Consider the following 12033-nt stretch of genomic DNA (forward strand, 5'->3'; position numbering starts at 1 on the left):
TAGATATTCTCCTTTTGTTCAGAAAATTGTTGTCCCCATTTTGTTTCCAGTGATTTGCTATGACAAGAATGCTGCTATAAATATTTTTGCATATACTCCACAGTATTTCTAGTTCAATTTCTTTTGTAACTATGTAATGTATGTATGTAATTATTATTGCCTTTTATTTTTATGTATATTTAATTTTTGAAAATACCCTTCTTCTTTTCCCTGTGCAAAAAGACAACTTTTGTAACCAAGATTTAAAGAGAAAGAAAAATGCAATTAAGTAAAAATGAAACAATACATCAATTGTTTCTGACAATCTATGACATACCCATAATCTGCAAAGAGGAGAAAGAATTTCAGCTATTAACAAAGTGCAATCCAATATAGTAGATATTTATTAAGTGCCTACTATGTACAAGACAATATATTAGACACTACAAATACAAAAGTAAATAGAAAAAACCCTATTCTCAAAGAACTGATACACATACTATTACAATACACACAGTAATAAATTTTGACCATTTTATTGACAACTTGGAAATTCTTAAGGTCTATAGTGTCTATCCTCAGTCATTGTGCTGTTTCATATTTTTGTCAATGATTTGCATAGTTGGATCTATAAAACTGTGCTCCTTTCAGATGTTGGCATGTTTTCAAAAGAAAAATAACAGAAGTCAATGAGATAGATAAAAAGTATACTTCATTCAGAGCAAAAATGGTCAGATTTTGAGCAGATAATTTTGCACCTTATATTGAACACTAAACTTTGAAAAAGCCATTTTTCACCTAATACAGGACATGAGATTTTGAGTAGATTTGTTTGCAAATGAAAAGGCCAGGAAAGATGTTAAACAGATAGCAGAAAAAATTAACTTTCCTTTGGCTATATATCACTTATATAGCTTTTCCCCACCTACATATGCATAAACAAATAAAGGTGACTTATAGTGTAAAAAGTGGGAAACTTTGAACCCCAGAGATGTTTGATGACTAATAGAAAATGATCATTGCATCATTACAGTCTAGACTGAAGAAAAAAAAATTAGAAAAGTAAGCAAAATTGTCACCATAAATTAGGACACCAAAAGACACGCAGTCCTGTCACGGGAATAACTGTCAGAAGGAAAAGCTTATAAGCCTAAGTACTTAGTTTGTCATGGTAACCATGTTCTCTTTCTGATCTCCTGTGTAAGAAGTCAGAGACCTCAGAGATGGCACACAGAAGGAGAAAAATTGGGGAGTTTCTTGCTGTCTTAAGCTATGAGCCTCTCTTCTTTCTAGTAGAACACAAAACAGCATCTTAACTGAAGATCACAGTTAACTAGAGATAGGAGAGACAATAGTTAATTCTCCAAAGACCAAGCTCAACCTAGGAGTGGAATGATGTCATGAAATTGTGCAATTCTGTTTGGTGCTATTTGCGCCATTCCCTTCTCCCTTCGCAAAACAAGCATCAGCTGACGTTATCTAAACTTCAAGTTGCAAATTCCAGTTCTGGAGACTGTTATGAATTGGCAAAATCTGCTATTTTACTACCATATCTGCATGTTTTAGCACCATGATAAAAAATCTGACCCTCGTTGATCAATTACAGGAGGGAAAGGCTTGTCTTTAGTCAAATCTAATACTGTCTGATTAAAGTTTCTTGGGCAATAGTACTATAAATATGAGACCAGTCTTGAACTACTTACATTCTCTCTGGTCTTCTAGCCAATCATTTTAGACATCGTGAACAACACCCTGAAGGAACTTTAATCCTAGGATCTGGCTTTCCTGATTGATGACTGTCTCTTTTGATCTCTATTTTAGGAAAATTCCACCAATGATTCACTTTACTCCCCCTCTCTGGCCATCTCCACAACATCCTTATCATTTGCCTTACTCTCTATGAGTACCCTTTCTTTCCTCACTTCTCCGGTTCTGGGACCATATACCATGATCAAACCAACTTTGCTATTATTCCTAGATGGAATGTGTAATTCTACTGTACTATAGTCCCATTTGATATCTCTTTAACTTTCTGGACCAAAATGCCCCTCTCTAGCCACCACTTTCTCATCAGAATGCAAACTCAGAGAATGAATGTCTAGTGATTGACAAACAGAATGCACTTAATATTTGCTTTGTCATTTATTCATGTTTTTGAAGTTGCATTTCCAGAACATTCTACAAGGGCAGAGCTGGCTATTTCACATCATCTTATTATCATGGAACACATCACATGCCATAAAATCAACTGGTCACCCATTCACCCGTATCTTAAAAAAAAAAAAAAAAACTTGTCCAGAGGCATGACTTCCTATTATATTGTGCCAAGCTGATTTTTTAAAAAAATAAACCAAACAGAATAGAAGAGATAAAATACAAAAAATAAAACAGATAATTTTAGTTATGTGAAATTGAAAATCTTTCCCTCATTCAAAATCAATGTATCTAAGGTTTATCCTAAGGAAACTGTCAATTAGGAAGGAGAAAAGCCATACAAATTTTGTATCACATAAGAGTTAACACAAATATATAATACCAAGAACTTTTCTAATGGTCTAAGTGGTCACGGGAATTCTTAAAAGAAGAATTGCAAAAGTGTCAAGGACAGGAACTTTGGAGAAATATACTTAAGGCTCAGTATGATTGATTTAATCCTACATCAAGTTATTAACTCAGTGGAATTGATAAGACAATAGTTATCTAGTTTAGTATGTGAGTTCTCTAGTTCAGTATAATTGATTTAATCTTACAACAAATAATGGTTCCCTGGTGATATAATGATTGGTTTATATTCAGTATACAGTAATAATGCAATTGTAATAGAGTATATAAACTGGGACAAACTCAGCCAAAGAAGACAGGATTGGAGCTCTGTAGAGGGCTGAAACTCTGAAAAGGTGTGCTTGAATCAGACAGCAGAGCACTTAAGTTTAATTACCTATTCAATGTGAGATAATGGCTCTATATACATATTTAGATGAGATGGTGATGTGATGGCTCTCTACACCATTGGCAATTGCTGAATGTTTGGTGGTAAGGTAATTGTAGGCAAGGATTGGAGGGCTGAGGAAGAGAGGTCAGCCTCACTTGGCTGCAGGACAAGGAGAGTGGCTGGTAACTCTGGAATCTAGAATCCAGGATACATCTTTGGCAAGCCGTGTAGCAGCTTGCCTGCCTCCTTCATTTCTCCCCCTAAAGACCAAGGACTCTGACTGATCTTGATTCTGACTGACCCTGAAGCCCTCCAGGGAGCAAGCCTGAACACTATATTTGGTGCCCCAATGTGGACTAAGGACCTGAACATGAAGCTCAATTGTAATTTCAATGAAGAAGTCCCTGTGACCAGGAAGTATGATGAGTATTAAAATAGACAAGCAGGAAACTTTGTTAAGAGCTGAAATGGGGCAGATTCTAAGAAAAGAACCTCCCCCACTCCAAGGAAGCTCTATAGAGAGAATGCTTAATAAAGAGGCAAGGTTTGCTTGTAACTTGGGAGCAGATTGATGGACTCTTAGAAAAATTAGAATGCACGTAAAGGAAGAAGAAATAGAGGCAGATAATTGTAAACAAATTTCTAGTAGGAGAACAATTAAGAGAATATTACAATGATAATGGTCCTGATTCAATTTCTAAGAAAACATTCTATAAGTTCAACATAATACAATTGGCCTTAAAGAATCCCACAAGTTCTAGAAAAAAGAAAAAGTTTTAAAAAGAATAGCCAGACAAGGAAGCATGAGGAGAATGAGAAAGAGAAGGGGGAGGATAATGAAAAAAAAAAAAAAAATCACTGAAAGGCATGGGGAGTTGAGTAAACTTAAAGGGTGTGGTGTTTCTCACTCTCACAGCCCAGCTTCACCTACACCTACACCCAACTAGGATCTTGACCCTCCCCCATCAACTTCACCTTCCTGGGTGGAGAAAGGAAGAGGAGCGGGAAGGGCAGTGATATCACCAGCATCTTCCCTCCACCAACCACCCACCCCTATGAATTCATTGGAAAAGGCACTATTTAAAGCCAAAGAGGAAGAATAGAATATAGCTGATTTGAGAATAGAAGTTTATCCCATGATTAAACAGCTTAACTCTTCAGGTCAAGAAAGGATAAGCTACAATTCTTTTAATGTAGAAATTATCAAAGATCTGAAAAAGGCTTGCACTCTTTATGGATCTACATCATCTTATGTTAAGATGTTATTACAGAATTTGGCTTATGAAATTTTAACCCTAGTGACTGCAAATCTATAGCAAAGACATGCTTAGAACCTGGGCAAAACTTGTTGTGGCTTTCTGAATATAGTGAACTCTGTAGGATACAAGCCCAATGAAACAGGCAACTTGGAGCTAATACACCAATCACCTGTGACCACTAACAGGTATAGGTCCTTTTGCAGACACTTGAGCACAGATTAATTACCCCACAGCATCATGTGAGCAAATTGTTTCTGCTGCTATCAAAGCATGGGGCACCCTCCCAGGAAGAGGTGGGAGCCTTCACGAAAATAGAGCAAGGTTCAAATGAATCCTTTGCTGATTTTGTAGCATTTCTGCAAACAGTTGTCATTCAAACTATTGATGAAAATGCAGCAACAGGAATTATGATAAGACAACTTGATAAAGAAAATGTTAATGAGGTTTGTAGAAGAATTATACTGGGACTACACAAGGATGCTCCTTTAGAGGAGCTCATAAGACACTGTGCTACAGTAAGCACAAATATCTTTTATACTCAGTCTATGATGCAGACTCCCCAAGATCCGAACATGGGAAGACAGGGTCCCTTTTGGCAAGGGACTTCTAGAGCGACTCGTCAATGCTTTCAATGTGGTAAAGTAGGGCATTTGAAAGCTCAATGTTGGCATAAAGACAGAGTGAGAAAACAGGGTGGGAGAACAAAACCCAAATCCCCATGTCCAAAATGCAACAGAGGCTTCCATTAGGCATCAGAAGGCAGACTGATTCAGGGAAATGGGATGGGGGGCCCAGCCCCAGGGTCCAAAGCAAAAAATACTCAGGGCATGATGGCAGCTGATGCTACACCCAGAGGGTCTTTAGAAGTTCAGTACTCAGACATGACCAATCAGCCAAGAAGCAATCTAATGGGAGAAAGGGATTACATAATCAATCAGCCAAGAAGCAATCAAATAGGGGAAAGGGATTGCAATTAGAGAAAATAGAATTGTATGCAGCTGGGACTATTGAGATATTCCCTGGAAAGGTGAAACCTGTTCCTCTCCAGCCTATGGATCCCTTTCTTCCAGCCACAATAAGCTTGACCATTTCACCTTCTGAGAGTACTTACAAAACAGTATTCATCCATACACTAAGGTGGGGAACTGGGGAATATGTAGATAATATCCCAGTCACTATACAGGTAGACAATGTGTGACCTATCACCCAGGAGAAGTAGTAGCATCAGGTTTACTGATACAGACTCCTAATAGGCAATCTGGAAATAGTTGCCCAGATTCTGACTCCAAGCAACAGAATTCAGGAATATTCTAGACAGCAGCAGTTATCCTATGCTCACTATCTATGTAAATGACAACTTTGGGAAGGGTTGGTAGACATGGATGCAGATCATTATTACATTCATTATCACAGTCATTAGAGATGCCAGCTGCCCAGTCACTGGCCGAAGATTAAGACAGACACCTTTATGTCTGGCATAGGAGGATCAATAGCAGCTAAAGTTAGTTCTGCCCCTGTGAGATGGACATTTGAAGGTGAAACAGGAGTTTTTACTCCTTTTGTAGTTGAAAAAAAAATCTCCATCAATCTGTGGGGAAGAGACATTTTGCAACAGTTAGGATTATAATTGAGTACTTCGGCTTTTTAGGCAGGGCTGCTGTTGAAGGCCTGCCTATACTTTCACCCGTTCCCATTTAATGGAAAACTTATACACCAGCAGTGTGGATAGAACAGTGGCCCTTAACAAGAGATATTATTCAGGCCTATACCTTATTAAATATTAAATTAATTACCATAATAAGAATAACTATAATATAGTACAGGAGCAATTTGACCAAAGACACTTACAACCTTCTCAAAGTCCTTGGAATTCCCCAGTATTTGTTGTAAGAAAGAAATCTGGAAAATGGAGGATGCTCACTGATTTAAGAAAAGTAAATAAACAAATGGAAACTATGGGAACTCTTCAACCTGGACTTCCATCTCCTACTCAATTGCCTAGAGAAAGGCCTCTTTGGGTTATAGACATTAAGGATTGTTTCTATTCTATCCCTCTAAATAAGGAGGATATGAAAAGATTTGCCTTTTCGGTGCCCACTATTAACTTAGCTGACCCTTATGAAAGATATGAATGGCCAGTTTTGCCACAGGGAATGAAAAATAGCCCTACTATGTGTCAAATGTATGTTGCTGCTGCTCTTGCTCCAGTAAGAAAAGCATTTCCAAAAGTTATGCTATTACATTACATGGATGAGATATTGGGATGTGCACCTGAGAGGCATATGTTAGAAACAGATCTACAAAAGACCATAGAAACACTAAGGAAATACAAATTGCTGATTTATATAGGACCTCACCTAGAACCCCATGTTTGGGCAGCAAAATGTAAAGTCCAGACTAGTTCTCTGGAGGACCTTGGGATCAGCTCGAGTCCTTGATCTTAGTGGAGAAGTAAAGCAAGCAGGAGGGCCACGTGGCTGCTCAAAGATGGAGTCTGGAATGTTCTTTTGTGTCTGTGACTGAGAGCAGTGGCCGAAAGAGTCTTCTGTGTCTGAGACATCTTATACAAGCTTTTGCAATTATGGGTGTGCCACAAGCAATAAAAACAGATAATGGACCTGCACATACTTCCAAGCATTTTGCACACTTTTGTGCACAGTATAAGATTTTACATACCACTGGTATACCTTTTAATCTTCAAGGACAGGCAATAGTAGAGAGGCGAAACAGAGACATCAGGATACTCCTCCAAAAACAAAAGAAAGGGGTAGCTACAGGTAATCCTAAAGAACTTTTACATTTAGCTCTCCATACCATTAATTTTTTAATTTTTGATATAGATGCACTGGCTCCAGCAGACAGGTTTTATAACCCATCAGAAGGGCAGTGTCCAGGGCAAGCGGCTCCACTATCTTTAGATAATCGCCACTATCTTTAGATGATGTGGAGAGATCCAGAAAGTGGTGAATGGAAGGGGCCAGATAGGTTAACTGCTTGGGGGAGAGGGTTTGTTTGTATCTCTACAGATGGAGAAGAAATCAGATGGATACCAATGAGCCATATTCGCCTTGTCCATCGGAGAGAGACAGAAAAAGTGAAAAACATTGAAACAAAGTAGAAAACTCAAGAAACATCAGGTAGTTCCACCTCTGACTACATGTGCCACTGAAAAAGCAAGGCTGTTAACCCAATGTATATGGCAATTGACTCATGAACATCAATAATTGTTGATAAGATTGTTACAGAATTTCAAAACCAGCAGGAATCATTGGATTCCCTGAGACATGATAAGACTGATACAGGACTTCAAAACTTGCAGGAATCATAGGATACCCTGATACATGATGAGACTATTGCAGAACTAAAAAATTTTCAGGAATCATTGGATTCTCTAACACATGAAGTAATGGACAATAGATTGGTTTTGGACTATTTCTAGGACTTATGGACATGTATAATTCCTCATGTTGATTCATGTTGTTTGTTCCATCACTACTAGCCTGTGTCATATTACTATGTGCTTATGTAATACCTCCCATGTTGATGGATTTATGTATACCTGTTTCAAGTGAGACCCTTCAGTAACCCACTAACAAAATCTGGTTTGACTTCCCATTTTCCTTTGGTGTTTTCACCCTCCTTTCTGAGATGTCAGGGAGGTCATGATTACCTATCTTCTAAAACAAAAGAAAGGAGACGGAAAGGGCAGGAACTTTGGAGAAATATACTTAAGGCTCAGTATGATCAATTTAATTCTACAACAAGGTGTTAACTCAGTGGAATTGATAAGACAATGGTTATCTAATTTAGCATGTGAGTTTTCTAGTTCAGTATAATTGATTTAATCTTACAACAAATAATGGTTCCCTGGTGATATAATGATTTGTTTATACTCAGTATATGGTAATGATGTAATTGTAATAGAGTATATAAACTGGGACGAACTCAACCAGAGGGAGAGAAGACAGAGACTAGAGGCTGGAGCTCAAGCTCTCAGACTCGGACAGACTTCAAGATAGAGACCCTTGTGGTGGCTCTCCTGCCTCCTACACTAAAACCAAGATCTATTCCAGGGGACCTCCAGAAAGCTAGCCTGGCCTCAGGCAAAGGAGACAGACTGTGAAGGAGATAATAAAGATTTTGGACTTTATTCCTGACTATTCACATGGTGATTATTCTGCTGAAACCAAGGCTGGTTGGAGAGATCTCCAGAAAGCTAACCAGAACATTACAGCAACGTATAACAGCAATATGAAAAATTTCTCTGAATAAGTAACCATAAGTAAAATACACATTATAATAAAAAAAAAACCCAATATTCATAATGACTTTGTTGTTAATTTAGTTGTTTCAGTCATGTCCCACTCTTTGCCCCCAGCTTGGAGTCTTGTGGGATTTTTTGACCAATTTTTTTTTTTCTATTTCCTTCTTCAGTTTATTTTACATATAAGGAAACAGAAGAAAACAAAATTAAATTACTTGCCCAGGAAGTATCTGAGGCCATATTTGAACTCAAAGAGAGGAATCTAATTTCAGACCTGACATTCTGTCCACTGAGTCACCTAGCTGTCCCCAATTCACAATGACTACAACATTGTAAGCAGAAAGAACAAAATAATGAAACTCAGTAATCATAACGACTAAGTTGCATCTTTTTTTTTCCCCCCTTTTCTTTTGTTTTTTGTTTTTGCTGAGCCAATTGGGGTTAAGTGACTTGCCCCAGGTCACACAGCTAGGAAGTGGTAAGTGTCTGAGGCCAGATTTGAACTCAGGTCCTCCTGAATTCAGGGTTGGTGTTCTAACTAAGCTTCATCTTAAAGAAGGGGGAGGGGGGGAGGCGGAGAGGGTGTTTTATTCTGGGAGAGAGGGACATTAATGGCCAAAAAACATTTCACTTCTTTAAATTCAGGCCCACAGGATCCAATCTCATTCATATGAGCCCAGGGTTCTGTGGAGGGGTAGGGAATAATAGGGGATATGGAGAGGACAAAAAGAGTGGAGGGATGTCTCTTGTGACAGAGGTGATACATGTCACTTACATTTGCTAATACATTAAATCTAATTTGATTTTAAACTAAAATTCAAAGTTTTCTATAAGGAGGTCTTCCGGTTTCTCTACCTCCAATCTCTCCAATACCCTTTTCCCATGAACACAGGATGAATTTCCCTTAAATATATCAAACCTATTCAGAAACCTACAATCTCTCTTTATTGTTCATAGAGTCAAATCTATACTTCTTACCCTGATCTTCATGGCTCTCCACAACTTCCCAAACTCTTTGGATTTTTATCTACTACCTACCCTCTATGCTTCAGCTAATGTTCTACCATCTCTTGATTATGTTATACTCATTATTGCCTTTGTACTTTTGTTCAAGCCATGCCTCATATCCAAAATGATTTCCTTTGCTTCTTCTATCTACTATCTATCTAAATATTTTCAGGTCCTTATCATTTCTACCTCCTAAATAAAGATTTTATAAAAATCTGATCTCTTTCTTTCCCTTCCTTATAAAATAGCACCTATTATCTCTGCCATACAATTTAGCAATTAATTAAATTAAATTTAGCATTTTATATGTATATAAAAATATTATATAAAATGTCAGTTATTTTAGGTTCTTAATAAATAATTTACTGTTTTTACTAATGCTAAAGCTTCTAGTTTTCAAAAGCATTTTAATAGTTGTGCCTACATCAAGGCTTTTATCTTTTAAATATATTTACCCAGTTATATATACACACACATATACACACATATCTAAATGCATCTTAAAAAACATGGGTCCTAAGTAACTTTTCCAAGTTTTTACCTCTTTTCTGTCCAGTTGGCTTTGGAATAAACTCAGCTTTAGATTATAGAAGATGTAAGACCTTAAAGTTCCCTTTCCTCTGTTCCTTTTTCCTTTTGTCCCAATAGCCCCTTTCTCTTACTGAGCCTAAGCCCTTTAGGTAGCATGAACTCCACATTAAAAATACAAACAAGTCTTTCCCAGTAAACAGCATGTGTATTGAAATAGCAAATTAGAAAAAAATGTAATGATCTGTGAAATTATAATAACTATTAATTTCAGAATCATCCTCAATAAAGCCTTTAATAAGTAGCAGTTTTTAACAGGAAAAAAACATAAAGCAATGAGAAGAATAAACACAGCCAACAACTCAAGACACTTTTATTCTGTGTGTACTTCATCTGAATATAATAGTTAGCAATTGAAAAGTCTATATACTAGAACTATTAGCTATGTTAATATTGTTGCCATTGTGCAAGTGTTCTACAAAGGCTGAAGCATGATTGGTCATTTGTCTGTTTTGCTCTGAGAGATTCATTCTACTTGCTTACTGCCTACTATCTTTTAATGGATACTATCCTATTGCCACTATGAGATATAAACTTTCTACACAGGAAATCATTGGTAAAATGATAATTGGACTCATGACAATAAAAACTTGAATAAGTGCTCTGTTCCACAAGTATGAAGCTTTGATTGAGAATGTTCTTGGTCTCCCTGCTAATGTCACAGTTGGATTAATATTCCAATATGGAATTTTGTCATGGTATGGTGGGCTATTTATTGTTTCTAAGAAAATTACTTTTGTACTTACTGAATGGTATTAAAGGTTAATAAAATTCAGATTAAAATTATTATCTATCATTTGTTAAAATCTGACTCAGATCAGCTGTTTTCAAATGCTTTTGCTATTTGACAACTTTTTTAGACTCGTGGGAAATGAAGCTATTATTTCTGTTTAGTTTCTAGTAGACAGTAGTTAACATCCAAAAAACTGTCTTCAAAAATGACATTTACTTGGCAGAAAGACACCATGACATTCTACTAACATGTGCATGACAGAATGAGCCTGTCAAAATCAATATGTAAACAGCACATGCCAAGGTCACGAATTTCAGCTCAGTGCCCTAGAAACATCAGTCATGGTTGGGGCATGGGCACCAAGGTCATAAAAATTAAAATATGACCCCTTAATGAGAGCTACATATTTATGCAGGAAAATTTTGTATAAAATTTTCCATTTGCTTCATTGTCCCTTTCTCATCCCCCCCAAAAGAGCCTCCGAAAGCATTAGCTCAAAAAACACTTGTAAATGAAATTTGCAACAAATTTTTGGCATTTGGGATTGTTTTTAAAAACAAAGAAAAGATAATTGAGTGAATATGGTTTACTATGAAATCAAAATGAAACCATGAAATTATATTTTATTTTTGTCTATATGAATATATACATATATATCTTTGCATGCACACATTTACAATATAATATGAAAACTTAATTTCATTTGTCTGTATTTGATTTTAAGTCGGCTGTGCAATCTGTTTTAGTGCTTAATAAGTTATTTTAGATGAGCAATAACATGCCTATTAAACAATTTTATTTTAATAAAAAAATCTTTAAAATGGACTGTATATATTAATTGTTAATATTGATTGATTTTATCACATTGACAACCTTCACAGAATAATGTTTTAACATTTCCTTGTCTATTTCAGATAAATGAGATTTATTTTATGCCCACCCTTCCTCACCTCTATCTTTATATATTCTTCTAACACTTTCCAAATATGATATAGCAAGTTCTACCCCCTTCCTTCTTTCTACATTAGTGCATTCCTTTTACTTTCCCTTCTATATTTCCTCCTAAAACTTTCAAAACAGAACCAATCCACCCCATTTCTTCTGGTTTTCTTATTTAACTCTTTTCATAAACTTTGAATTTATTAAGATTCTGAAACTTGTTTATTTTCATTCTATTAATTTGTTGGCACCATAAGGTTCTTCCAACTGTTTTAGAAACTAAATTTACCTTTCTAGATTTCTCTGGATTCATATATTTGTATTTTAGTAC

The sequence above is a fragment of the Antechinus flavipes genome, chromosome 5 (assembly GCF_016432865.1).
Source record: "Antechinus flavipes isolate AdamAnt ecotype Samford, QLD, Australia chromosome 5, AdamAnt_v2, whole genome shotgun sequence".
Lineage (NCBI taxonomy): Eukaryota > Metazoa > Chordata > Mammalia > Dasyuromorphia > Dasyuridae > Antechinus > Antechinus flavipes.